Source organism: Saccopteryx leptura, chromosome 2 (genome assembly GCF_036850995.1).
Source record: "Saccopteryx leptura isolate mSacLep1 chromosome 2, mSacLep1_pri_phased_curated, whole genome shotgun sequence".
Lineage (NCBI taxonomy): Eukaryota > Metazoa > Chordata > Mammalia > Chiroptera > Emballonuridae > Saccopteryx > Saccopteryx leptura.
This window is the reverse complement of record NC_089504.1, coordinates 115,130,889-115,156,458: the sequence shown is the minus strand read 5'-3', so window position 1 is coordinate 115,156,458 and position 25,570 is coordinate 115,130,889. Positions and strand designations below refer to the sequence as shown.

Sequence of the window (25,570 nt, the reverse complement as noted above, 5' to 3'; positions counted from 1 at the left end):
AGATGAGGTTCCTAGAAAATGACTTGCCAAAGGTCATGCAGCTGTTAAGAGGTCTAGCTGGGATCTGAACTCAGGCAGCGCGGCCCCAGGATCATATCCTCAGCCATTCCTCAGCCTGCCCCTCTGAATGCTGAGATCAGGACCCAATTCTGTAACCAGTCACGTGTCCTCAGGGTTCACCCTCTAAATCTGAGTTTCCTCCTCCTTCAGTGAAATGGGAACAATTACCTGCCAGTTCTTCTCAGGTGAGCACATGGATGCGCAAAGGCTCCTGGTCTGTCAGTCATGGTGGGTTCATCTGTTGAAAGTTTGCTCTTGAGTTCTGTAGTCTGGGGTCCTACTTCCCCTTGCTGGTTCCTGTCAGCATGCCAGTCTTAGAATGAAATTCCCCAGAGGGCCGGGACAGACTCTCTCACTAATTAGCACCAGTGCTTACTGCGCCAGCTCAGGTCCCAGGGGATCTGGTTTAAGAAGAGAGAGGGTGTCGTCCCTCCAGCCAGCATTGACAGTCCCCTTGGGGGAGGGGGGGATCATCTGAAAAGATAACCCATGCTGTTAGAGTTTATAGACAAGCAGAGTCAAGGCTATTTCTGATGCTTCACAGAGGAGACGGGATTCAAGTTGGACCTAGAAAATTGGGCCGAGTCCAGGCAGGCAGCAGGGGACATGGAAGCACTGGGCAGGATCTGTGACCCGGCACAGAGCCCAGGGCAGAAAGCATGCTGATGGATGGCAAGGCAAGAGGGTCCTCCCGCTTGGAGGCTCCCCTCGAGGCCTGTGTCACCAGCTCATTCTGTGCAGCTTCCAGGGGCTTCCAGTGACTGGGAAGTGGGGGACCATCAGCTGGGAACTGCTGCTGGGCCTCGGGGTGGTCAGGGCCAGGCCACGGGCATTTGCAGCCGCAGTTTCCCTGAGGCACAGGGATAGCCCTTTACCCCCTTAGTATGGAGGTACCAGGTTGGCATGTCCTTCTGGTGACGTGAATGAGGTCAGAGAGGCATACTGAACTCCTTAAAGACACTGGCCAGAGATACCACACCTGTCTTCAGCCAGGGATTGTTTTCCTGTGAAGAAGGAGGAGGCAGTTTGTCAAAGCTACTCTTCCTCTCACCTGTGCAGGAGTGAAAGGTAGAGGCTCTCCTCCCACAGACAGGGGTTTTCTGAACAAGACAGCAGCACCGGCATCCTCGGGTGGGGACGCCGAGGAGGAGGTCCTGGGAAGTTTCATTCTATTTCATCTGAATTATGGTGAGAAATTACCGTGGGGTGGTACCATCAGGAAAGACAAATGGTTCTGCATAAGACTCTCAAGCTGTGTCTCTGGTGTCATCGTCTGTGGTGACTTTTGGTTCTCAGGACTTCTGTGAGCTTGTACTACGTGGATGTGCTGGATGAAGATCAGCTCTTGCCATGGAGATCTTGACTCACGGGTCTCCGGTGTGCTGTCTTCGTGCGCGACCCTCCCTTCTCTAGCGAGTCCCACAGGCAGATGGCAATTCCACCTCTCCTTTACACTATCTTTGTTTCAGAGTCTAAGGGTTTTTTTTTTGTTGTTGTTGTTTTTTAAGTGAGAGGAGGGGATATAGAAAGACAGACTCCTGCATGCACCCCAACTGGATTCCAGCTGGCAACCCCCATCTGGGGCTGATGCTCAAATCAACTGAGCTATCCTCAGCATCCGGAGCCAATGCTCAGGCCACCTGAGCCACTGGCTGTGGGAGGGGCAGAGAGAGGGAAGGGGGAGAGGGAGGGGAGCAGAGGCAGATGGCTGCCTCTCATGTGTGTCCTGACCAGGGATTGAACCCAGGATGTCTGCATGCCAGGTCGGCTATCCACTGAGCCAACTGGCTAGAGCCAAGAGTTAGGCTTTAAGGCAGTGGTTCTTAAATTTTTGAAGTTGTGGCGCATTTAAAATCCTACAAATAAAAAATAAAATAAAATAAAATCCTACAAATAATTGTAGGCGAACAATATACAAATTTCTGAGAAATATGTTATAATAATTAAGTCAAATATTAAATAAAAAAATAAAGTCCAAGAGTGCTTTTATGATAATTAAATGAAATAAATATGACAAAATTAAACTTATTCTGACATTAAAAAACATTTTATGTTACATTTTTTGAGTTATGCTTTTTAGAATTCTTAAAAAAAAAGGGGTTAAAAAATAAAAAAATGATAAAATTTATCTTTTTATATATATAGATACATTCTTAGTAACATTTAGTAAATTTGGCAGGTCCCGGCGTGAATGTGTTAAGTTTTTTCATTCTTGTGTTTAGAAACATGAGCCTGATGTGTCCTAGCAATTTCTTCAATGTTTGGGCATATATTTGAAAGGCAAACTCTCATTTCCTTTTCAATACATTGAAGAATTCCTCTTTTTACTCTTAATTGTGTTGAGTGCAGAAAACTCCCACCATACATAGCATCCTAACTTTACACTAAATAAAGGATAGTTTGCCTCCTGTCTTTCCGGGGAACATAGTGGGTAGTGTAAACAATCCAGCACCACAGCTTAACAGCCTTTTGTAACCTAATCAGGCAAGTGAGGTGGAGGGTTGGGCAGACTGTCAGCTTACAGCCAATTCCCCACACCTCTGTCCCCAAAAATCTAAACTCCAAAAACCCTGTTGGTTTTTTGGTCCCCAACAGGTACATATTTCTCTGGAATACCATAAGGCATACCTGGAAATCTTCTAGGGCGCACCAGTGCACCCTGGTGCACACTTTGAGAACCACTGGTTTTTTTTTTTTTGTATTTTTCTGAAGCTGGAAACGGGGAGAGACAGACAGACTCCCACATGCGCCCGACCGGGATCCACCCGGCATGCCCACCAGGGGGCGATGCTCTGCCCACCAGGGGGCGATGATCTGCCCCTCCAGGGCGTCGCTCTGTTGCGACCAGAGCCACTCTAGCACCTGGGGCAGAGGCCACGGAGCCATCCCCAGTGCCCGGGCCATCTTTGCTCCAATGGAGCCTTGGCTGGGGGAGGGAAAGAGAGAGACAGAGAGGAAGGAGAGGGGGAGGGGTGGAGAGGCAGATGGGCGCCTCTCCTGTGTGCCCTGGCCGGGAATCGAACCCAGGATTTCTGCACGCCAGGCCGACGCTCTACCACTGAGCCAATCGGCCAGGGCTGAGAACCACTGTTTTAAGGTATTGTTTTGTTTTTTTGTTTCTTGCTACTTTCTGGTCTTCTAATTCTCTACTTTAGCCAAAGGAGTGTCTGTGAGTCTGCCCTCTGTGCATTTCCCTCAACAGAACTATAAGGTGGTTATTATCATCCATCTTTTTATGATGAAGAAGCAACATCAGAAATGTAACATCCCCAAGACCACAGTAATTTCAGAGCCCAGATTTGATTCTGGACTCTCTGATCCATCATCTTCCTTCATTGGGAGGGAATGTCATTGCATAGAATCAAGCACAGCCAGCCCTGCCTCACACGTTGGTGCCTACTCTAAAAGACTTGGATTTGGGTGTGTATTATATAAACCTTCTCCCATTAGGTTCTTAACCAGAGCCTTTAACCAAAAAGGATTTGCTTGAAAACAGCTTAATTACATTCCATGCTAATGGAAATTACCAAACTGCTAAATTAAACTTTTCAACTAATTACACACACTATAGAAATGCGAGTTTAGCCTTGATCATGGGTTCCTCTCCAGGCAGAGAGAGGGATCTTCTCTGGCCAGTGGGGACTTGGTCACTGTGTCAATTCTGGTTCTTGATTGTGGTCACTTGTGCTTTTCTGTCCCTCTTGGAGTCTTGCAGCAGCTTGACTCTGCATTTCCTCAGGGCAAAGTAGGTTCCCCTCGGGTGTGAACATCTGGCTGCAAATATGGTCAAGTGTCTTTCAGTCTGTCCAGCACTCTTCTCTTCTGTGGGTGTCACTGGCGCATTTCTGCGGTTTGTCACTACCCCTGCTCTGCCGCCCTGCACTCAGATTTTTGGAGTTTGTCTTTGTTTGGAGCTCGATAGTGAATGGTCTCACATCTGTTTGGTTTCAGTTCTGGCTATAGGGCCAGAAGCCGCTTTTCACAATTTATGCATCCGAGGCCTGCTGACGGGGTGAGCCCGTCCTCTGTGCCTTGCCTGCCCGGGTTCCTGACTGCTGCTGTTCCAGGCCGCCTGCAGCCTGATGAGCTCCCCACCACCACCACCGCCGCCACTGGCCCGGCCCAGAGGCACTTTAGGAAGAGATATGAACTAGCCCAAGGACAGTGCTGGCTGACCATTGTGCCCTCACACCCACACTGCTGGTGGCAGTTAGCCTGTGAACTCTGCTGACTGGGTCTCATGAGTGTTCCTGAGCGTGTTTTCTTGTTCTGGACTGAGACACAAGCTGAGTGACTAAGTCATACCTCATGTCCTCCTGTCCCATCTGAATGTGAATGCCTGATGGCATTCCTGACGCAGGCGTCTCAGGGTGCAGTTCCCCTAGGCCCTGGCCCAGAGGCTGGGCGCAGGCAGACTAGCCAGCACAGCGAGCAGCTGTGCCAAGAAGCAGGCTCCTGGCGGGAAGAGCTCCTCCACCTGCTCACCATAGGCCTCAGTTGACTCATGGATAAAATAGCTGCCCTTCATGTTTCTTAGGCATGTCCTAATGGTGGAATGAAACAGTGGCAATGTGAAAGTACTTTACAAAGACAAAGCTTTTTGAGTGGGGTCTGCTTACATTTTTTGCAGCCAAGTAGTGTCCATTCTTTCACCAGATTGAGCTAAATTAACCATGTCATTCGTTATAATAGGTCTGTGGGTGTCGGCTCAGGCCTCAGTGCCCTTTACCAGTACCGTGAGCTGCACAGTCCAGTTAGGGGACTAAGGCTCGGCCAGTGTCCCCCAGTCCAGAGCACTCCAGCCTGCCAAGCAAGACTTTCAGGCACAAGTGAAAACGGTCCAGGTTGACAGGGGCCCAGGGAGCTGGGGCTCTACTTCCATTCAAAACAGCATGAAGATGCCCCACAAATCCCATGGGAATCTGAGGCTTTGTTGTCATTAAGAAACAATCCACAGTGTGTCCCAATGTCCAGAGCTTCTGCCCTTCCTTTGCAAATGTTTGCCCAGGGGTGTGGAGAGTGGAGGTAACCACAGATAAGAAAGATCAGAGGAGCCTGATCAGGTGGTGGCACAGCAGATGGAGCATTGATCTGGGACACAGAGGACCCAGGTTCGAAACCCCAATGCCGCCGGCTTGAGTGTGGGGTCATTGGCTTGAGCGTGGGGTCATTGGCTTGGGCGTGGGATCATGAACATGACTCCATGGCTGCTGGCTTGAGCCCAGATGTTGCTGGCTTGAAGCCCAAGGTCGCTGGCTCAAGCAAGGGGTCACTCGCTCTGCTGTAGCCCCCTGGTCAAGGCACATATGAGAAAGCAATCAATGAACAACTAAGGTGCCACAATGAAGAATTGATGCTTCTCATCTCTCTCTCTTCCTGTTTGTCCCTGTCTGTCCCTCTCTCTGTCTCTCTCACTAAAAATAAAATAAAATAAAAATAAAAATTTAAAAAATAAAAAGGAAAGGCTGGAGGATGGGTTTGGTCAGATATCTGTCAGCTTGACTTGGTGTAGATTCAAGCAAACTCTACTTCACTGAGCCTCCATGGACTACCAGATGGGACTATTACCATCATCCTTAAGGCAGAGGTGAGGAACTTGGAAGCTAAGCAACTTGCTCAAGGTCACAAAGCTAGTAAGTATAGAATCCAAATTCAAATGCAGCCACTTGGAGTACAGAACCTGCACTCCTAACAAGGTAAGCTATACAGTTGACCCTTGAGTAACACAGGTTTGAACTGTGTGGGTCCACACATACACGGATTTTAAAAAAATGACCACGTACTTCAAACTGCATCTTTTTAATCTGGGAATCTGCGCATGCATGGATTTTTAGCTGCGGGAGGTGGGCTTCCCTAACCCCTCTGTGCTGCTCAGGAGTCAGCTGTAGTACCTGGTGACCCCTGAACAGCAGAGGGGGGTTAGGAAAGAGTCTCAGTGCTGACTCTCTTTGCAGTTTACACAGCAGTCCCAGACTCTGCTTGTAAATCTTTACACAGTGCAGTGAGGTATTTTGCTGCTTATTTATTGTACATTCAAATGTGCATATTAAATAGAGGTATAACTGAACCATTTAGTAAACTGTAAAATGCTCTACAAATACAGAGTGGGGGAAAAGCAGGTTTACAGTTGTTTGAGTGGAAAATAATAGAACAATGAGTAAATAGCAATGCAAGGATAAACTTTGAGTTTTGTGTACTCATAACTATAAACCCACTTTGCCCCGTCCTGTACGGTACAGTTATTGCCTTCAATATACAGGTGAGGAAAACATAAGTAACAAATGTCAGAGTAAGGATGTCAGCCCATGTCTTACAACTTCAGGACTGATGCTGTCTCCTTGACACCATCAAGGAGAGATTGGTCTGGGTTGATCTGTCCTCTTCCCGCCATGTCATCCACCAAACTGTTGCCAAATGAAAATTAGGCAGAGAACTTAAAGGAAATGAAACTAACTTTTCTTAGCGGCTTTATATTGCTTCGATTTCTTTGTCCTCAGTGAAGCAGAGTGTCAGTGATGGAGCTGGGGGGGGGGGTGTCTCAGTAAGGGAATTGGGCTGCAGGAGCTGCAGCTGAGGCGTCATCTGTCTGCCACTCTTAGTTGGAGGAGAGCCTTGGGGAGGATGTTGGTCAGAATAGGCCATTTTGAACCTGTGGATAGACCAACATGTATTTTTTGACTTCATAAAACTGTGAATACAAATTATTTTATATTGTAAGTTAAATTGGAATCCAGGGCATAGTCCTGAGGCTTATGTGTACACATGTAGTGTTTTTTGTTCTTTTGTTTTTTAGGTGAGAGGAGGAGAGATAGTGAGGCAGATTCCCGCATGCACCCCAACCAGGATCCACCCAGTAACCCCATCTAGGGCTGATGCTCAAGTACCAAGCTATTTCTAGCACCTGAGGCAGATGTCCTCCAATCGAGCTATCCTCAGCGTCCAGGACTGAAGCTTGAACCAACTGAGCTACTGGCGGCAGGAGAGGAAGAGGGAAGGAAGGCACAGTGGGAGGGGGAGAGTAGCAGATGGTCGCTTCTCTTGTGTGCCCTTACCAGGAATTGATCAGTGGATGGAGTATCAGTCCATACACCAGTCTGATACTCTATCCACTGAGCCACTGGCCAGGACCTGCAGTGTTTTTTGATTAAAGAAATTATGTTTTGTTTGAAAGATCTTAGGCTTAATACTGAAAAGATGAAAAGAAAACAACTGCTAAATGTCAGCTCTGTAGTGTAGATTCACACGATATGAAAAAGTGCCAGAATTTTATCTTCCACCTGAAGCAGAGGAGGTAATTCTTTGTTGCTGATGATAATCTTATTTACTTGTTTATTCATTAATTTTTTTATGAGAAGAAATTAACATTTATCTTACACCTAGATGCAGAAGAAGCTACATTGAAAGCATTGTATGTCTTTGCTCCTGTATTCCTTACAAAAACTTTGCATAAGTGGCACTATTATACAAATTTTCAAGAGGAGTATATCACGATTCTGAGCAATTAAGCAACTTGATTCAAATATCCCAGGTTGTAAGGAACCACAGCAAGATAGGAATATAAATAGATTTAACTCGAAACTTATATTATTTCCTCAACAACAAACAGAAAATCCATTTTCATTTTTTCTAAGTATAGAATTCTCAGATGACAATTAATGTTTTTTTAATACGTTGGAGGTCATCTGCCACTGTCTTCTGGCTTGTAAGGTGACTTGTCTTTTTTCTCTGGCTGTGTTTAAGTACTCTCTTTGTCTTTGGTGTTCTGCAGTCTCACTGAGATGTAATTGATGGTGGATTTCTTTTTTTTTTAAATTACATTTAGTGGGGTGACATTGATCAATAAGAGTACATAGGTTTCAGGTGAACATCTCTATAGCATTTGAACTGTTGATTGTGTTGTGTGCCCATCACCAAAGTCAAATCATTTTCCATCACCATATACTTGTTCCTCTTTACTCCCCTCCCTACAACCCCATCCCTGGATCCCTTCTATTTATTCTTCTTGGTATTCATTGACATCCTTGAATATATGAATTTGTATCTTTCCTTACTTATGTAAAAATTTTAGCCATTATCTGTTCAAATGTTCTCTCTCTCTTCTCCTCTAGGACTCCAACTAGACATGTTAGCTATGGTTTTTCATGTCTCATAAACTCTTTCATATTTTTCTGAGCTTTGTCTTTCTGTGCTGCATTTTGGTGAATTGATTTTGATGTAGCTTCTAGTTCACTACTTCTTTCTCAGACTGTATCTAACACGCTATGAAGTCTGCCCATAATTTGTCATTTTACTTATTTATTTTTTATTACTTTGGTTCATTTTTTAAAAATCTTCTTTGTTGTTCTTTATGATTTTTTGTTGTTATTGTTTCCTGCACATATTTGCAAGCCTGTCTTTAACATCATTAATTATATTACAGTCATTATTATAGTCAGAATTTGGATATTCCATTACCTGAAGAAGTCCCTGGCCAACAAATTCTTTCTTTTCTTGCCAGTTCATCAATGCTTATAGAAACATTGTTTTTTAAAATATATTTTATTTAAGGTTTTTAGTTGTTTTCAGTGAGAGCTCAATCTAAGTATTGCCTTTCAGAAAGAAGCCTAGTATATTTACTTAAAATTGATAAAATGAGGAGAGGGAAAAGTAGTGAAATGGAGGTTGGCCTTTGGGATCTATAATTGCCCACACTGTACTGAGGGCATTTTATGAACACACTGAACAGTATATGAGGTGCCTAAATGAGAAGCCACTCACAATGTGTCTTGCCCACCAGCATGGCAGGGCCATGGAGACTTGATCTACTCAGCACCCTACCCCCAGATGACATGACACCACAAATAGCACCACAAAACAAGAAGCGGAGATTTTCAGGGGACTTCCCGTTAGAAGGAATACTTTTATCTCTAAGGGAGTAGAGGCTCCTCAGGAGAAGAAGGCTTTCTAAGACTTGTTCCCCAGTTGCTGGTGTGAGCCCCATAAGGGCCACTGGGGCTTGGCCTTATCTCTGCTTGGAATTCAGGGTGCATGTCCTTCGATCACAATAGTCTTCTGGGAGTATTCAGAGTAGATGTAGTGGGGCCACAAAGACCAACCTGGCCCCAACCTCTCCTCCCACTTACCATATCCACTCCCTCAGTTCTCTTGATTTCACCTTCCACGTAGCTTTAGAATCCGTTCACCTGTACCTATTCATCTGCCACCACCCTGGATCGGGACACCACCATTTCTTGCCTGAACTGTAATGATTTCCTAACTGATCTCAATGTATCTACTCCCTATCCCTCCTCTTTCCTCCTAAATTCATTCCTGATAGAAGCCAAAATCGTAGTTTTTATAATGCAAATTAAATCATGTCTCTCCCAAACTTTTAGGTTTTACTTTAGTGATTTCCTGTGACTGCTTGGCCTTAACCCAGCCCACAAAGCCCTGTTCTTTAACTCCCCCTCCAGCCATTCCCTGCGACATTACAACTGTTCTCACCCCTTAGTTTCCTCCTATGTCCAGAATACATGAAAGCTCTTTCTCCTTTGGGGTATCTGTGCCTGCCCTTCCTTCTCCGTAGAACACCCTTCATCCCATTTGCTTTTCTTGCTCCTGTTTATCTTATGAGACCCAACTGAAACGTGTTTTCCTTTTTCTAGTCTTGGTATGTGTTGGTCTTATTGCTCTGTGCTCCCTACCACAAGGTTCTTTGTGTCTTCATGTCCTCGTTGGAACACTTGCCTCAGTTGTGATCCCCTAGTTTTTTTGTGGTTTCTGTTCTTTGCAGGTCTTCCCCACTACCTGGTACAAGCTGGATCATGCATTCCTGCTTGTCACTGTGTCCCTGACACAAAGCCTGGCGTGGAATAGACGTTGTTCATTTAGAGAACAAACCAGAAATGCATCTGGCTTCTGCCCCATCCCTTTGCTGGAACTGCTATTGCTGCATTCACCTGAGGCTTTTTCATTGCTAAATCCAGTATCTCTTCTAATCTTCATACTTGACGCCTCTATATTTGAAACTGGTGTTAACCCTCTCTTCCTTCGAGCATTCTCCGACTCTCCTCTTGCTTTGATTTTGAGATATCATTCTTTGCTTTCTTCTCTCAAAGCCCCGTTTCTTTTTTTTTATTTTTTGTATTTTTCTGAAGTTGGAAACGGGGAGGCAGTCAGACAGACTCCTGCATGCACCCGACCGGGATCCACCCGGCATGCCCACCAGGGGGCGATGCTCTGCCCATCTGGGGCATCGCTCTGTTGCGACCAGAGCCATTCTAGCACCTGAGACAGAGGCCACAGAGCCATCCCCAGCGCCCGGGCCATCTTTGCTCCAGTGGAGCCTTGGCTGCGGGAGGGGAAGAGAGAGACAGAGAGGAAGGAGAGGCGGAGGGGTGGAGAAGCAGATGGGCGCCTCTCCTGTGTGCCCTGGCCGGGGATCGAACCCGGGACTCCTGCACACCAGGCCTATGCTCTACCACTGAGCCAACCGGCCAGGGCCGAAGCCCCGTTTCTGAGTCACCGTTGCCGCTCCGGCTGCTGCTTCAGGGTTAGCAGTTAGCCGTGCATGACTGCCGCTTTCACTCTTCCTTCAACACAGTTCAAGAGCAGTTTTCATTCTGTCTGTGGCTTCGACCACCTCATGTATGCAGGCAGACCCAAACCTGTATATCCCACCGTGACCCAGCTCCTGAGCACCAGAGCCTCCGACCTCCTTACATTCAGAAGTGTTTTCATCTCAGCATCCCACAGACAGCTCCGTCTTCCCATTTCCCAAATGGAGCCAAGGGTCTTCCCTGCCAGTCTTGTTCCTCTGCCAGCACTGCCAGTCAGTAGTTTCTCCACTGACCTAACCTCTGAAGCTAGAAGCCCGGGAGTCATCCAGACTACATCTGCCAGCTCTGCGCGCCGTTACCAGCTGTTACCTCACTCTGTCTTCTTGAGCCCGTGCCCGTTGCTCCCTTCTCGGCACCGCTGCACTACACTGCAGTTCCTGCTGTTGCTGGTCTGACCCATCGGCTCGCCTCTGCCCTGGGCTCTCTCCTTCTGGCCTCTTCCCCCTCCAGTCTTTTCCTAGCATTAATGCCCATCTCATTCCAAAGAACAAAGCTTAAACACGCCTCTTCCTGCATCACTCTCACCTTCCTCCCAGATGCCTACACAACGAAGCCCAGCCTCCTGAGATGGTCTGTAGGTTCTCCACATCTCTCTTGTGTTTCTCTCTTGCCCACCATTCATATTCCTCTGAATGTGCTCTCTCTTCTCATTGCGTATTTGTAGTGCTAACGGGGTTTCAAATGTAAGTGGGCATCAGAATCACCAGCAAGCCTTGTTAAAACTCAAAATGCTGGACCTCCCTCCCCAAAGGGTTCTGATTTAGTGAGTCAGAAATGGGGCACAAGATCTGAATCTGTAACAGGTTCCCAGGGGTGGCTGGTTCTGGTGACTAATGTGAGAAGCACTGGTATAGACTGGTAATGAGCATGAGCCAGGAGCACTGCTCACTTTCTAGGTCACTTAACTTCTCCATGCCTCAGTTTACCTTTCCATTAAAGGGACTAATAATATGAGGTACCGCATAGGCTTGGGAGAGGATTAAATGAGTTAATACTCAGAAAGAGCTAAAAACAGTGCCTGCTTCTTTGTCAGTGCTCAGGAAATGTTGGCTGCCAGCATTGTTCACTATTATTTATATTATTATTCATGTCCTTGGTGATGAATATCTGCCTCCCTCGCTCTGTTCTGCTCACAATCTTCTGCTTTTCTTTTAAGGATCATTTTCTTTTCTGAGGTGCTTTTGAAACCACTCCCCTGCCCCTCCCCCGCCCCAGGGCCCTGGGACTTCCTTGCCCTGACCTCTGTGTGAGTATCTGCCCCCTCACCTGGAGCGGTCTCACCTATGGTTCAGTCTCCAAGGCTTCCTTTTTGAATCTATGTATGTTACATCATAGGGACTCAAAAATATTTCTTAATTAAAAGACTAAATGGGCTTATATTGTAGAATTGAATACTGTTTTGAAAATATGGTAAGATGTGCCTAGTCTGGGAAAAGGACTAAATGCTAAGAAAACGTGGAGAGGAAAGAATGCCGTGCAAGTTTGGGAATGTGGTAGTCAGTACAGTGGGGTTATGCTCCAGGAACATGGTCCTGTCTTCTTGGGAACATCTGAGTGCACCTCACTTGGGATAATCTTAACAACAGGTAGCAAATAGAACCAAGGCAGTGGACATCAGCAATGAGGATATTTACTACTATTATAATAGGATGTCTGGGGGGAGGGCGGCGCCAATGCTGTACAAGCCAGTAGGACAAAGATGTCTTCAAGGACCCAGGGTCTTTTATCTTTCTCTGCTTCTCCCTCATGCTTCCCTCTCATGGTCACAGTGCAGCTGCAGAAGGTCACAATGTAGCCGAACAAGGAGAGGTTCCTACACCTTCCTTTTTAAGAGCCAGGAACCATTTCCAGGAACACCCCCAGGAATCCCCGCTTCTGGTGTCAATGAGCAGAGGTGGGTCAGAAGCCCGTCTCTAACCCAGCCCCTGGGAAAGGGCCTGCCTTTGCTTTGGCTGGAGGAGGCCCCTGAGCTGGGCAGATGGTGGCTCACCCTGAGTGCTGGACACAGCAGGAGCTCTGTTAGAAAGGGGGAAAGGGAGAAATGGATATTCCCGCTGTTAAGCCTTATCCAGAGGGACTCGAAACATTGAAGATGCAAACAAAATCCATTGACTCCACACCAAAGCTTTATTGTCTAGTTTGGCCAAGCAGCGGCAACTCTGACAGAAATCTGAGGGAGAGCGCGCCGGCCCTTTGTTCTACCTAGTTTTTATAGTTTTGCAAGTGGGAAGTACAGAAGCAAAAACTGCAATTAGGTGCCCTTTACCACTATTGGTTATAGTCATATGTCCTTTAACATGATAGGACCATGTTTAATTTGCAAGCCATACATCATTTTGGAGAAAACAAAATTTACAAGTCAACACAATGGTAGAAAGATGTCTCTTCACATATTGAAAGGCATTCCTATATTCTCTAATGTTTATCTGCCATCTCTCTGTCCAGAGTCACACACATTAACCACATACATTCACATAAGAGAGGTAGTTTCCGTGGGGACAAATGCCCGCAAATGGCTCATTACTATAAGAAAAGGTTTATTTTGGCTTTTCTCTTCCTGCACCTGGCTAGCCATTCACCTCTTTCCCCACAGGTGTGGTGGAATGTCTGGGGATCCATGTTTTCCTTCCCTTTGTATTTATAATACAATGCCAAGGGCCATCCTGGTTTTATGCCAATCACACAGTACAGAGACTATTCTCAAAATTTCTCTGCACATCTTAACCCAAATTAATAAAATGTTCTTCAGGCCTCTTAAAATATTAATATGAATTCTGCAGCTTTTGGTACTTTACAACACCTGCGGGTGAGGTGGCGCAGTGGCTCCTCACCGCCTGGGGAACAACAGTGTCAACTCCAAAACCTGACCCAGACCCCAGCTGCAAGATTATCTGAGAAGTCACAAGATGAAAATTAAATGACTTTAAGAGTCTTTTTTACTCTGAGACTCTAAAATGGATTACTTAGAGTCAAACTGAAGAGGCCTTTCCTCTGCCTGTCCCACCTGCAGGTCCTGCCCTGCCCACAGCTGCCCTTCAGGATCCTGGCCCACAGCCACCATCGTGTCATCAGGCTGCTTGTCGAGGGTGGAGCAGCAGTGACTGGGACTGTTCCTCAGGAGCCCAGCCTGGGGCTCCACCTGGCACTCAGCACAGCCACGTCTCTTCCTCGGTGAGAGCTGCAGGAGGAACCTGGGGCAGCCAGACGCCCCAGGCCTGAGTTTCAGAGGGCGCTCCAGGAGGGTGCAGCCGAGGTGTGCCACCTCCCCGCCTGCCTCCGGCTGTGCAGCTGGACACGGGGCTTGCTTATGGTAAGAATCGGAGGCTCCCAGAGGCAGGGTACAGTGGGAGCCGCCCCCTGGGAGAAGGCTGGGCCAAATAAGCAGATGTTCTGAATGACGATATAGAAAACCATATCTCTGTAGGTGTCTCTGGTGTTCTGTAGCTGTGTTAAAAACTGTCAACTTACCAAAGTGCACTGCCAAACCACATGCATCTTGTGTTTTCTGCTTGTCAGATTCGTGGAGAGCTGCGGAATAGGCTTGTCGTCCCTCCAGGGTCCGGCTCTCTAAACAGAAAAAGAAAGCTGGTAAGAAACTGATGGGAGAAACTTCCACCGAGGGTAGCAGATAATGATCATAGACAGCAGTGCGTATGCACAGTGGGCAAGAAGTTTGGCTTCCATGCCAGAAACAGTGGCGGTAGCTCCTAGAAATTATCTAGTGGCCTGACATTTAAAAATTTACCCAGTCCTTCCAGACACACATATCAGGAGCAGCTAAAATGAAATACATGGAACACTGAGTCCAAGGCAGTACAGAGGGACTTTTATTTTTTTATTTTTTTTAAATTTTTTGGTATTTTTCTGAGGTGAGAAGCAGGGAAGCAGAGAGATAGACTCTTCCATGTGCCTGACTGGGATCCACCCAACAAGCCCACTAGGGGTGATGCTCTGCCCTTCTGGGGCATTGCTCTGCTGCAACCGCAGCCATTCTAGCACCTGAGGTGGAGGCCACATAGCCATCCTCAGTGCCCGGGCCAACTTTGCTCCAATGGAGCCTTGGCTGCGGGAGGGGAAGAGAGAGATAGAGAGAAAGGAAGGGAAGGGTAGAGAAGCAGATGGGCGCTTTTCCTGTGTGCCCTGGCCGGGAATCGAACCCAGGACATCCACACGCCAGGCCGATGCTCTACCACTGAGCAAACCAGCCAGGATCGTGGGATTTATTTACGAGTGACTTCTATGGTATTCACTGGGGTTTGAAGTAACACTTACGTGGCCTTTATGTGTGTTGTTATGGTTTTGTTGTGTATCTTAAATCTTCAATCAGATTGTCAACTCCTCAAGGCCAGTAACACAATATTTCATTTCTGTTATATCCTTCACAAGGTCAGCACCCAGTAATTATTTACTGGTTGGTGTTCTGCTGCATACCTAAACAAAAACCTTTGTTAGTCAAGGGTCTAGAGTTTTCATTCGTTTGGGCAGAGTTGTCATCAGTATCTGTTGAGCACCCCCTGAGATGAACAGTGTCTGATACCTTTGCCACGTGGACTGGCCCAAGTGTATTCATTTCCTAGGGCTGTGGAAACAAAATACCACAAACGGTGATATCAAACAACAGAAATGGTATTTTCTCACAGTTCTGGAGGAAAGAAGTCCAAAGTCAAGGTGCTGTCAGGGCCCCTGCTCCCTCTTTAACCTGTAGGGGAACCCTCATCTGTCTCTTCCTAGCTTCTGGGGCTGGCTGGCAACCTTTAGTGTTTCTTGGTTGTAGCCACGCAATGCAGGCTCTGCCTTTGCTGTCACATGGCCTTCTCTCTATGTGGCTGTATCTTCACATGACTACCTTCTTATAAGGACACCAGTCGTATTGGACTAAGCTAGGGGCCCACCCTACTTTAGTGTGACCTCATCTTAACTAATGACATCTACAATGACCCTATTTCTAAATACGGTCCCATCCTGAGGTACTGGGAGTTAGACACCAACTTGTCTCTATTTGGAGATCACAACTCAACCCAGAACACAAAGTGAGCTCGTTCATGGGGACACGACTAGGGACATGCAAAGGGCTAAGGGGTGACTATTAACAGTGTCCCTTGGTGCTGACTGGAAAGGACAGAAATATCTTTGAATTATCAAAATGACTTGAAGCACTACTCTAATAACTGAATGCTGACAACTGTTTGGATTGAGTAGCAGCTGTTTCTAAGGGTCCCTGACACTAGGGCTGGACTGCTCCTGTGTGGCTCTTCCTCCCTCCGTTTCTTTGAAGCTGAGGGTTAACTGCCATCGAGCCCCTCGATTGTGCTGTTTTTCTTAAGGTAGATTCAGCAGGAAGGGGAACTCGTTCTTGTATTCATGCTCTTTCAAATAGAAAATGAAAGCCAAGGAGGCTGTCTTTTTCAGGAAGGAAAGGAGAAGACAGATTTCTCTGGATGTGATTCTGCTTCCCTTGCACGTGATGACTGGTTCCTCGGTGTTACTGTCTGGGCACCGGCGCCTGCAGCCGGGCCTCCCTACGCCCATGCCGCCCATGCCGTCCTCTCATGTCCGAGCAGGAGGGGAGGGACTCTGTCCGCTGGTGGCTGTAGCACTGTCCCTACGCCCATGCCGTCCTCTCATGTCCGAGCAGGAGGGGAGGAACTCTGTCCGCTGCTGGCTGTAGCACTGTCCCTACGCCCATGCCGTCCTCTCATGTCCGAGCAGGGGGGGAGGGACTCTGTCTGCTGCTGGCTGTAGCACTGTCCCTACGCCCATGCCGTCCTCTCATGTCCGAGCAGGGGGGGAGGGACTCTGTCTGCTGGTGGCTGTAGCACTGTCCCTACGCCCATGCCGTCCTCTCATGTCCGAGCAGGGGGGGAGGGACTCTGTCTGCTGGTGGCTGTAGCACTGCCAGGCAGCTGCTTGGAGACCAGCAATAAAAATGAACAGTATAGCCACATTGATTGTTCTAGTATGTGTATTATCTCACCAGAACCCCAAGAGGATGTATGTTTATATTCCCATTATATGGACAGATAAACGGTAACAGAGGGAACTCGCTTGACCAAGATTCATAACTTGTACAAGGCAGAATGAGTGCTGAAATCGAGAACTGGTTTTAGAGCCCAATGTTTTAGCCCATATACTGTATTATGCTGCCTCCACACTGGCTGACAGTTACACTTCTCACCTTTTTAGTCTGTTATTACTGGTGGCATGGTGATGATGGTCATGACAAAGATAAGAGAACACCTCTGAAAACAGGTGAGAGGTGACATGCGTCAGAGAAGACATATCGTGACAATGCACTTTTGTTTTCCTAACAGAAGCCAAGGCTCATTCTTGATGGCCTGTTACATTGGATAGAGCGGAATTGGCTCCATTGCCTCCTTTGCTCATTCAGTGCCCATTTATGGAGCAACTTCTGTTTTGTTCCATTTTTGTTTTTGTTTATTTGTTTTAGGTGAGGGGAGGGGAAGATAGCGAGGCAGACTCCCACATGTGCCCAGACTGGGATCCACCGGCCAACTAAGTCTGGGGACAATGCTCGAGTAGTGAGCTATTTTTAGCACCCAAGGCCATGCTTGAACCAAATGAGCCACTGGCTATGGGAGGGGAAGAGGGAAAGAAGAGGGAGAGTGAGGGGGCAGGGGGAGAAACAGATGGTTGCTTTTCCTGTGTGCCCTGACTGAGAATCGAACCCAGGACATCCATATGCCTGGCTGACTTACAGAGCAACTTCTGAATGCAAATCACTGTGCCAGGTGAGAGATAAGATAAATGGGCCACACCCTGGTCCTCAGAGCTTACTTAGGACATGTTAACAGAAGCTGCAGTGCCACCTGGTGAATGTGGCATTGGGGTGACATGAATGTGTCAGGCTGAGTCCTGAATGTGATAAAAGAAATGAATTCACTATGGGCATAAGAAGGTGGGTGGTTTGTGTTGTCTTGGGCCTTCATCGTTGCCAGATGAAGGAAGGAAGTGAGGCCAGAAACGGGGCTGTGAGCGAAGGTATTGAGCCATCGTTCTGCCCACAGCCCAGGGTGAAGGCGACAAGGGCTGCAGCTCCAGAGGCTGTGGGCTCTTTGCAGACAGTCTTAGTCAGAGCTGCAAGGTGGGCTGGAGGAAACTGCCTTCTCCCTTCGCTGCATCCTGTCTTGGCTTTTCTCTTTCCTGGTCGTTGGCTGAACGGCTGAGCAGGCCTGCCTCCCCGTGGGGCACTTACCCTGGGAGTTAGCATTCCACCAGAGAGCAAACCCCTTTGCTCAGGGGAAGGACTACTAAACCCCACCATCTGAGGGAGGAGAGTATGGGAGTAGCGGCCAGAAAGGCTGGTTCATAGGTCACCATATTCAACCTTTGACATCACCATGTCAGGCTCTGTAGGCCTGGGCTTCTTGTCACATGGAGGGAGGCTCCTCTCTTGTCTCCTTGTTTGTTGCCTTTCTTCGTTTTTCTCCCCCAAGGTTGCATGCACAACATCTCCCCTCTCTGTGGTTATCTTAGAACAACTGCGGGTTTTGCTTTTTCCTTACCGTTACCCTGAGTGTGGCCCTACCCACAGCAGCCTCCCGGCGAAGGGAGTGGAGGGGGCCCGCTGCTCTTTATTCAAATACTGTGGTCTTTGGTGCTGCTGATGCTAGTGGTGAAATTATGCAAAACAGAGGTGTTGAAACTCTGTTCGAATGACTGTTGGGGACCTGTTGCTTGTGCTTCTATGGATGGGTAGTGGAAACTCAGTGTTTTTCTGGTTGAAAAGGAGATTTCAGAGTCCCGAGGGAATACAGACAACAGGCACATCTCGGGCCACAGCCATACGTGCCTCTCTGCTGACATTCATGTAGACACACAAGACAAGTAGCCCATACTCTTCTTGTCCTCAAGGAACTTAGTGACAAAAACAGGAGCAAAGTGGACAGTCAACCTACTCTCTTGGGCCTACCTCCTCATTCGAGAGGTGAATGAGGTTGGACAGTATCCGTGTTCCTCCTGGGGTCAGACTGCCCTGGAGCAGTGCTTCACAGACGTGCTGTGTGCGTATGGACCGCTGGGGGTCTGGTGACATGTTCCAGCTCGGGAGGTCTGTCCGAAGCTCATGATTCTGCACGTCCAACAGACCCCCGGGTGCTGCTCCTGGTGCAAGGCTTGCAGATCTGAGTACTGAGGCCCTGGAGGCATTTTGGAAATCTGTGGGTCGCTTTGAGTTGCCACACAGCAAGGAGTTGCCCCTGGCATGACTGGGGGGGAGGGCAGGCATTCTAGTCATGATTCCATATATGAATGCCCATCAGTGAATTGTTTCCTGCCATACCAAACTCAACCCGCTGTACGTGTAATTCGGTACTTACTTCCTATATAGTAAGACTGGTAAGTTTTCACAGAAGTTATGCCAAGAGCCCAGTAATCTAGGAGGCCATTGTTATAGGAAGAGAAGCCTAAGTAGAGTGAAGGCAAGCCTTGACACGGGATAATTTCCCCACTGCCTGCATCCTGTCTAGATCAGAGCATTTCCGAACATATGCCTAACTAGAGAGTGTGTCCATGTGGTATGCAGTTACTGTGGAAACAGGGAAGTCACTGCAGGTTGGTAGCAGGAGACTCGAGTTGTGTGACAGACTGAGACATAGGACAACATTTTACTAAATTCACAGAAGCACATGAAATATCACCATCTCAATGAACTTCTTTATAGGAACCTCTTGCCAAAAGAGTAGCTATTACAGTGATTCACTTTGGGATTGCCTTTGTTTCTCACTCCTCCTGTGAGGTTCTCCCTAGAGACCTACCAAACAGCTTTTCCAATCCGTCCTGCTTTCCCCAGCCCCTGAACAGAAAGGATAGCATTTCCAGGACTTTTTAATGCCAAAAGCTGAATGTGTGCCTCCACTCTGCTGGCGGGGATCCCAGATCACAGACATGTTTTCCATCATACTTGTCACTGCCCTGTCCCATGTCTTGGCACAATAAATAACTATACTTATGTGTCAGGTTTAGCTCACACACAAGAATAATATACTTTCTTATGGTCTCTACTTCCACATTAGTAATTTAATTCAGCATGTTATTATCTTTACTTCAGGTAAGCTTATTACCTTCCTCCTGTTATCAGATCCAGACAGGATAGTGGGTGTGTCGTTTCTCATCCTAACATTTCTATTCTGTTGTCCTTTGCTTTTTTATTTCCTTGCAGTCCTCATGAGCAGCGTTAAATCTAATCTCATCCATTGTAAGTAGGTGTAAGCACTGACTAATTCATTATGTATTCCAATGCAGTGGTGCGTAAGCACTTACATATTGAAATACATATTATTTTATTATAAATTGCATTTCTCTTCCCTCCCTTATATTACAATCAGAGCTAAATTATGCATATGGGCTGACTGGCTTATATAGTAGTTTCATTTCAGGTGATAAAGGGAACATTTTAAAATACTTGTTATACAAACGGTACATTGATTGGAGAGGGTGCAGCACCACTGGGTTAAGTGATCTCTTTGACATTCATCACGCCGTATTTAAAAAAACAGATGATGGTGTGATTTGTGACCAACTTGAAAATAATCCTAGAGAAGAAAGCAGACAGTGAAGGTCGGTGTTACCTGTAATTTCTACTTGGATGAGACACCATGAGTCTTCGAGACCTAAAATAGTGGCTCTCCCAGGTTCTACTTTAGAAACTGTGAATTTAAACACACATTCATACAAGCACTTACACACACACACACACACACACACACACACACCCCTACCTCACACCTGTCCTCTACCCAGAATCATTTGACACTGGGTATCTGGAGATAGCCCAGGCATCTGAAGTCAGAAAATCTCCCCAGATGATTCTATTGCACTGTGAGGTTGAGAACCATGGCCCGTCGTGAGGTGAAGGGTGAAAAGATGGGTCCCGTCTAAACTGCCAGCATCGATGGATGAGAGCCTTCCAGGAAAAGGGTCTCTGCAGGTGTAATTCAGTTACGGATCTCCAGTTGAGATCGTCCTGGATTATCCAGGTGGGCCCTACGTTCCATCAGTGTCCTTTTAAGGGGCACACAGAGGAGAGACGGGTAGAGAGGCCATGTGGACACAGAGGCAGAGATTAGAGTTATGGCGTTGCTAGGCAAGGAAAGCCTGGAGGTTCCAGCAGCAGGAAGAAGTCAGGAACGACTCGTACCCTAGAGCCCTCAAGGGGAGCAAAGTCCTGTGGACACCCTGGTTTAGGACTCTGGCCTCAGGAACTGTGAAAGGTTACATTTTTGTTGTTCTAAGACACCTAGTTTTTGCTAATGTGTTACGGCCTCCCCAGGAAACTAGCCTACTGCCTGAAGGGTGGATAAAACTTGGTGAGATGGGAGGGGTGGAGAAGCATTTTAGATGTGGAAGCCGCATGAGTGAACGTGAGCAGGCCAGGCTGGAGGAAGAGTGGGAGGCAGGATGACTAAGGAGAGAGAGCACAGTTCTAACAGGAGTGGGAGCTAGTCTATGGAGCCCACCAGAGAATCCCTGGTGTGAAAAGACGCCTTCCTCTCCGCTCTGTCCTGCCCTGTTCAAAGAACAGCGCTTGCTGTCCCTCCTCAGACCACAAACAGCCGCAGGATCCGAAAGAGTGAGTCTGCTCTTTCTTCCACAAGCCGCCGCTGGGTGCTGGTGCTGAGGAGAGGCCACAGTGGAGAGGTGGTAGGCAGGCCTGCCTGGCCTGGGTCACACTTCTGAGCACTCAGCATTTGAATCCTATCTGCTCTCTGCCTCTCTCCCACACCCCATCATACGGTGGTGGCTTCAGGAGTGTGAGTAAAGCCATCGGTTTCCCAGCTGGAAGTCCTGGGGAAAGTGCTGACTAACTGGGAGGATCTGCCCATGTCCAGGAGTTGATCCCTTCTGCAGATCCCCCACAGGAAGTCACATCACTTCTGATGAACTCCAGAGGGGCCGTCCTCACCCAGTGTGCTGGATTGGAGCAGTCTAGACCGTGCACAGTGCCACCTGGACTTCCTTAATAACCAGCCAGTAATCTTGTGGAAGCATCTCCTGGGCACTGCCTACTTTCTGCGAACTTACATAAGGGAAACTTTCATTAACAATGCCCGTGGAACCAGAGTCACCCTGGCTGCTCCGGCTGCCAGGGCAGGAGCTGAGAGGCCGTGAGAGTGCTTGCAGATGAACTCAGTAATCACATTACAGGCATTGTTTTCTGAGCTAACTCAGCAAGGACCAGTAAAGTGGGAGCCAAGAGGTCACCCTGAGGATGATTGCCTTAGGGACGGAGAAGCAATTAAGTACTGCCTGGTAAGAACCATGTAGGAACAGCAGTGCGCTGAGCTCGGGTGGGTGTGGGGTCCACACTGGATGCGGATGGAAATGGAAACAGAGGGGAGCCCCAACCCATAGTTATTTTTAGTCTTCGACTGTCAGCTGGGTTGGGGATTTAACATTACCCATCATCCCAAAAATGAACAAAGGGCATAAGAACTCCTTCATTTCATTTTATGGGAATGAATGCCTTTAAAGGAGGTCACTTCCTTCCGTGGACACCATCCTGTGACACCATTAGGTCTGTTTCAATGTTGAAGGAGAGGCTGCAGGATGCTAGGTATAGGTCAGAAGGGAGCTGTTGTCCTCAAGGAGTAATTGTGGAATGCCCTGGATAGGATGCCCTGGGGGGGGTCATTCTGGGCATCCTTTGCCTCCAGGACCCCGGCACCTATCCCTGTCCATATGGACTGTGATAGAGAAGGGTATATTCAACTGAGCTGTGGGAGCAGGGTTGGCAGACAGTTGCTGGTGTGACATCTCATAGGACACTAAGCTTCCCCCTCCCAAGACTTACTCTCACTGGGACCCCAAGGCAGGAGACCAGTGAACATGTTTCCAGTTGAGCAGAATATTCTGAATGCAAACACAGTTTCAAGCCTTGACACCCCCCTCTGTCCAAGAAAACCTAGGAGATTTTTCCCACACTGACAAGCTGAACTGCGGGGAGAAAAGGTGGATGCTAGACAGCAAGCACCCTGGGAATCCCAGCTGTGATGAGAGGACCAGGCTGGCTGCTTTCCCACATGTGGCTTCAACCCAGATAAGGGGCATTCCAGGGACCAGTCACAGGTCTGCTCAGCAGATATGCTGAGTACTGCTTGGGCCCAGAAACGCACTGGGATACTACTGGCAACAAGACAAACAGGCCTTGGCTGATTGGCTCAGTGGTAGAGCGTCGGCTCAGCGTGTGGATGTCCCGGGTCTGAGTCCCAGTCAAGGCACACAGGAGAAGCACCCATCTGCTTCTCCACCCCTTCCCCCTCTTGCTTTTATCTCTCACTCTCTCTCTTCCCCTCCTGCAGCCATGGCTCAATTGGAGCAAGTTGGCACTGGGCACTGAGGATGGCTCCATGGCCTCATCCTCGGGTGCTAAAAAGAGCTTGGTTGCTGATCAGTGGAGCAGTGGTCCCAGAAGGGCAGAGCATCACCCCATAGTGGGCTTGCCAGGTGGATCCTGGTCAGGTTGCATGCGGGAGTCTGTTTCTGCCTCCTCTCCTCTTGCTGAATAAAAATAAATAAATAAATAATGAAATAATGAAATAAGGCAAACTGGCCCTGGTTTCAGGGAATGTACAGTCCTGGCGGAGAAGTATGTTCACTAGTTACACATGTGCTTACTCATTACAAGGGACATATATGCTAGGGAGGTTTCCAAGTCCCTGAGTACATACAGTAGTAAACCTAGTCTGGAGAGTCTTAAAGGCCATCTGTCCCGCTCACCCAATTTACAGATGAGGAAATGGAGGCCCAGAGAGGGGAAGGAAGTTGGTAGAGATTACTAGTTAGTCAGTAATTGAGATGGGACTGGACTCCATCCCCACCTCCAAATTCTGTTTTCATCAGGGCAGAGGGGTTGATTTCCACTGTGGTCCTATTACCTCCAAAATGAAGAACAACCCCCTCAGAATTCAATTCATCCAAGGAGCATCTGTTGACTCCAGGTTAAATATTTACTGGGGAGGACAGACATGAGTACAACCACGTATAATGCTGTGGGTTGAGTCAAACACAAAGGACCATAGCAACACAGAACAGCCAACTGAGTCTATTTGGCCTGGTATTCGTGCCCCCCTAGGCCCCCAGCCATGCCACTCATTCCATGTGAGTGCCCATTCATGCTGTTCCCTTACAATCTCCCAAATCATCCTCCCCTCGCTGTGGTCCTGGGGGCTGATTTCTGCCACTCCTTTGCCTGGAACAGCCTTTTGTCTCCTTCCTGCCAAGTTCTACCTATTCTGCAGGGCCAGTGTACATGCTCCTTCCCTCAGGGTCATAATTTATCACTCAAATCATTGTCCTTTATCAGTTGTTGAATTTTTCTTGAAAAACATATTTTATTGTACAAGTAATATATGTTTATCATAAAAAATCAGAGAATGTGGCAAACAGTAAAGAATAAAAATTACCCAATAAACAGAAATAACAATTGTTAATTTGAGGTATATTTTCTTCCCATTCTTTTCCAATGAGCTCACGCACGTGCATGTGCGTACACACACACACACACACACACACACACACCCTTTTCTCATTGCCCTCCCTCATTCTGCCTTACATTTTCATTTGTCACGTGCACCTGTCTTCTTTAGACTGTGAGCTATTTGAGGGCACAGATAATGTGTCACTCGCTTTTTATCCCTGTTACTAACACAACATCAGGTACTAAGAGCCTCTGCAAATATTGGTGGAGGACAACCACGCAGTGAATTTCTTTTTTTTTTTTTTTGAGTGAGAGGAGGAGAGATAGCCAGACTCCTGCATGTGCCCTAACCAGGATCCATCCAGCAACTCCACTCTGGGGCCAATGCTCGAACCAACGGAGCTATCCTCAGTGCCTGAGGCTGATGCTTAGACCAGCTGATCCACTGACTGTGAGAGGGGAAGAGAGAAATAAAGGGGAGAGAGAGGGAAAGAGATGTAGATGGTTGCTTCTCTTGTGTGCCCTGGGATTGAACCCGGGACTCCATATGCCAGGCTGATGCTCTCATCCAGTGAGCCACTGGCCAGGGTCAACGCAGTGAATTTGTTTGGCTTTGGAACTCACCACATAATTATTTGAGGAAGCACATTTGCTGTCCTGGCAATTGATGCTTGTTTAAAACTTGTATGCAATTCTTGACACCAGTCTCTGCCGGCCACTGTGCTGGGTGGCTGGGGAAGGGGCTGAAAACCCATAATGACTCAGCAAATGGCTGAGACACACGTGGGTGTGTGACTAAGCCTGCTCCACATCCTGCATGGGGTCGGGCTGAAAAGCAGCCCTACCCTGCTGTTCTACTAGGTTCTTTTCATGCTTTAGAATGACACCATTGACTCTGGCAATTCTTTCTTTATCCTTTCTGATAAAAACAAAATACTGTTGGCATTTCACCCAGGGAAGAGGAGGGCAAGTGGGTTGAGATTTTCTTCTCTGACAAATCAGTATGGGCTCTAATCTAGTCTTTTCTTAGATTAGAATTCAAGAGGCTCTTGAGCTAGGATTGCCCAGGACCTTTTCCATAAAGCTTGGTGTCACGAGGTGGGGACCAAGTCAGGAGGGACATTCACCCAGCAGGCCACAGGGGAGAGTAGAACCAAGCCCATGAGTGGGTTCCAGGAGAGGAAAAGCAGCAGGAAGTGTTCACAGAGCATCAGAATCCTTCCAGGTAAACGTGGAAAACATGAGAGGCTGATGTGTTGAAGGCACCAGGATAGTGAGTGCAGATATGGGGGAGACAAGCCCATGCGCCTTCCCAGCTTTGTAGTTGAATATGGTTGGGATGTTTTGATTGAGTTGTCTTTTTATTCTTCTTTGAAGATGTGGCACAGCAGAAACTGTTTCTAGAATTAAATATCTCTGAGGGAATTTCATTACAAGATCAAGGAAAAGCTCTGCAAGGCTTTGCTTCTGATGAAAA

General features: G+C 47.6%; 1 protein-coding gene across 3 annotated transcripts in view; it reads left to right on the top strand.

The window, feature by feature from the left end:
- The window catches only part of CRACR2A (calcium release activated channel regulator 2A), a 147,121-nt gene that overhangs the window by 5,845 nt on the left and 115,706 nt on the right, over window positions 1–25,570 (top strand). The window contains exons 1-2 of one of the 3 annotated variants that reach the window (XM_066368602.1): window positions 13,683–13,968; window positions 14,175–14,246. The exons of 1 other annotated variant lie outside the window; for it this stretch is intronic. The gene's annotated coding sequence lies outside the window, so the exon portion shown is untranslated. Of the gene's footprint in view, window positions 1–13,682; window positions 13,969–14,174; window positions 14,247–25,570 lie in introns of those variants that run through there. One more of the 3 variants, XM_066368603.1, reaches the window with a different exon arrangement.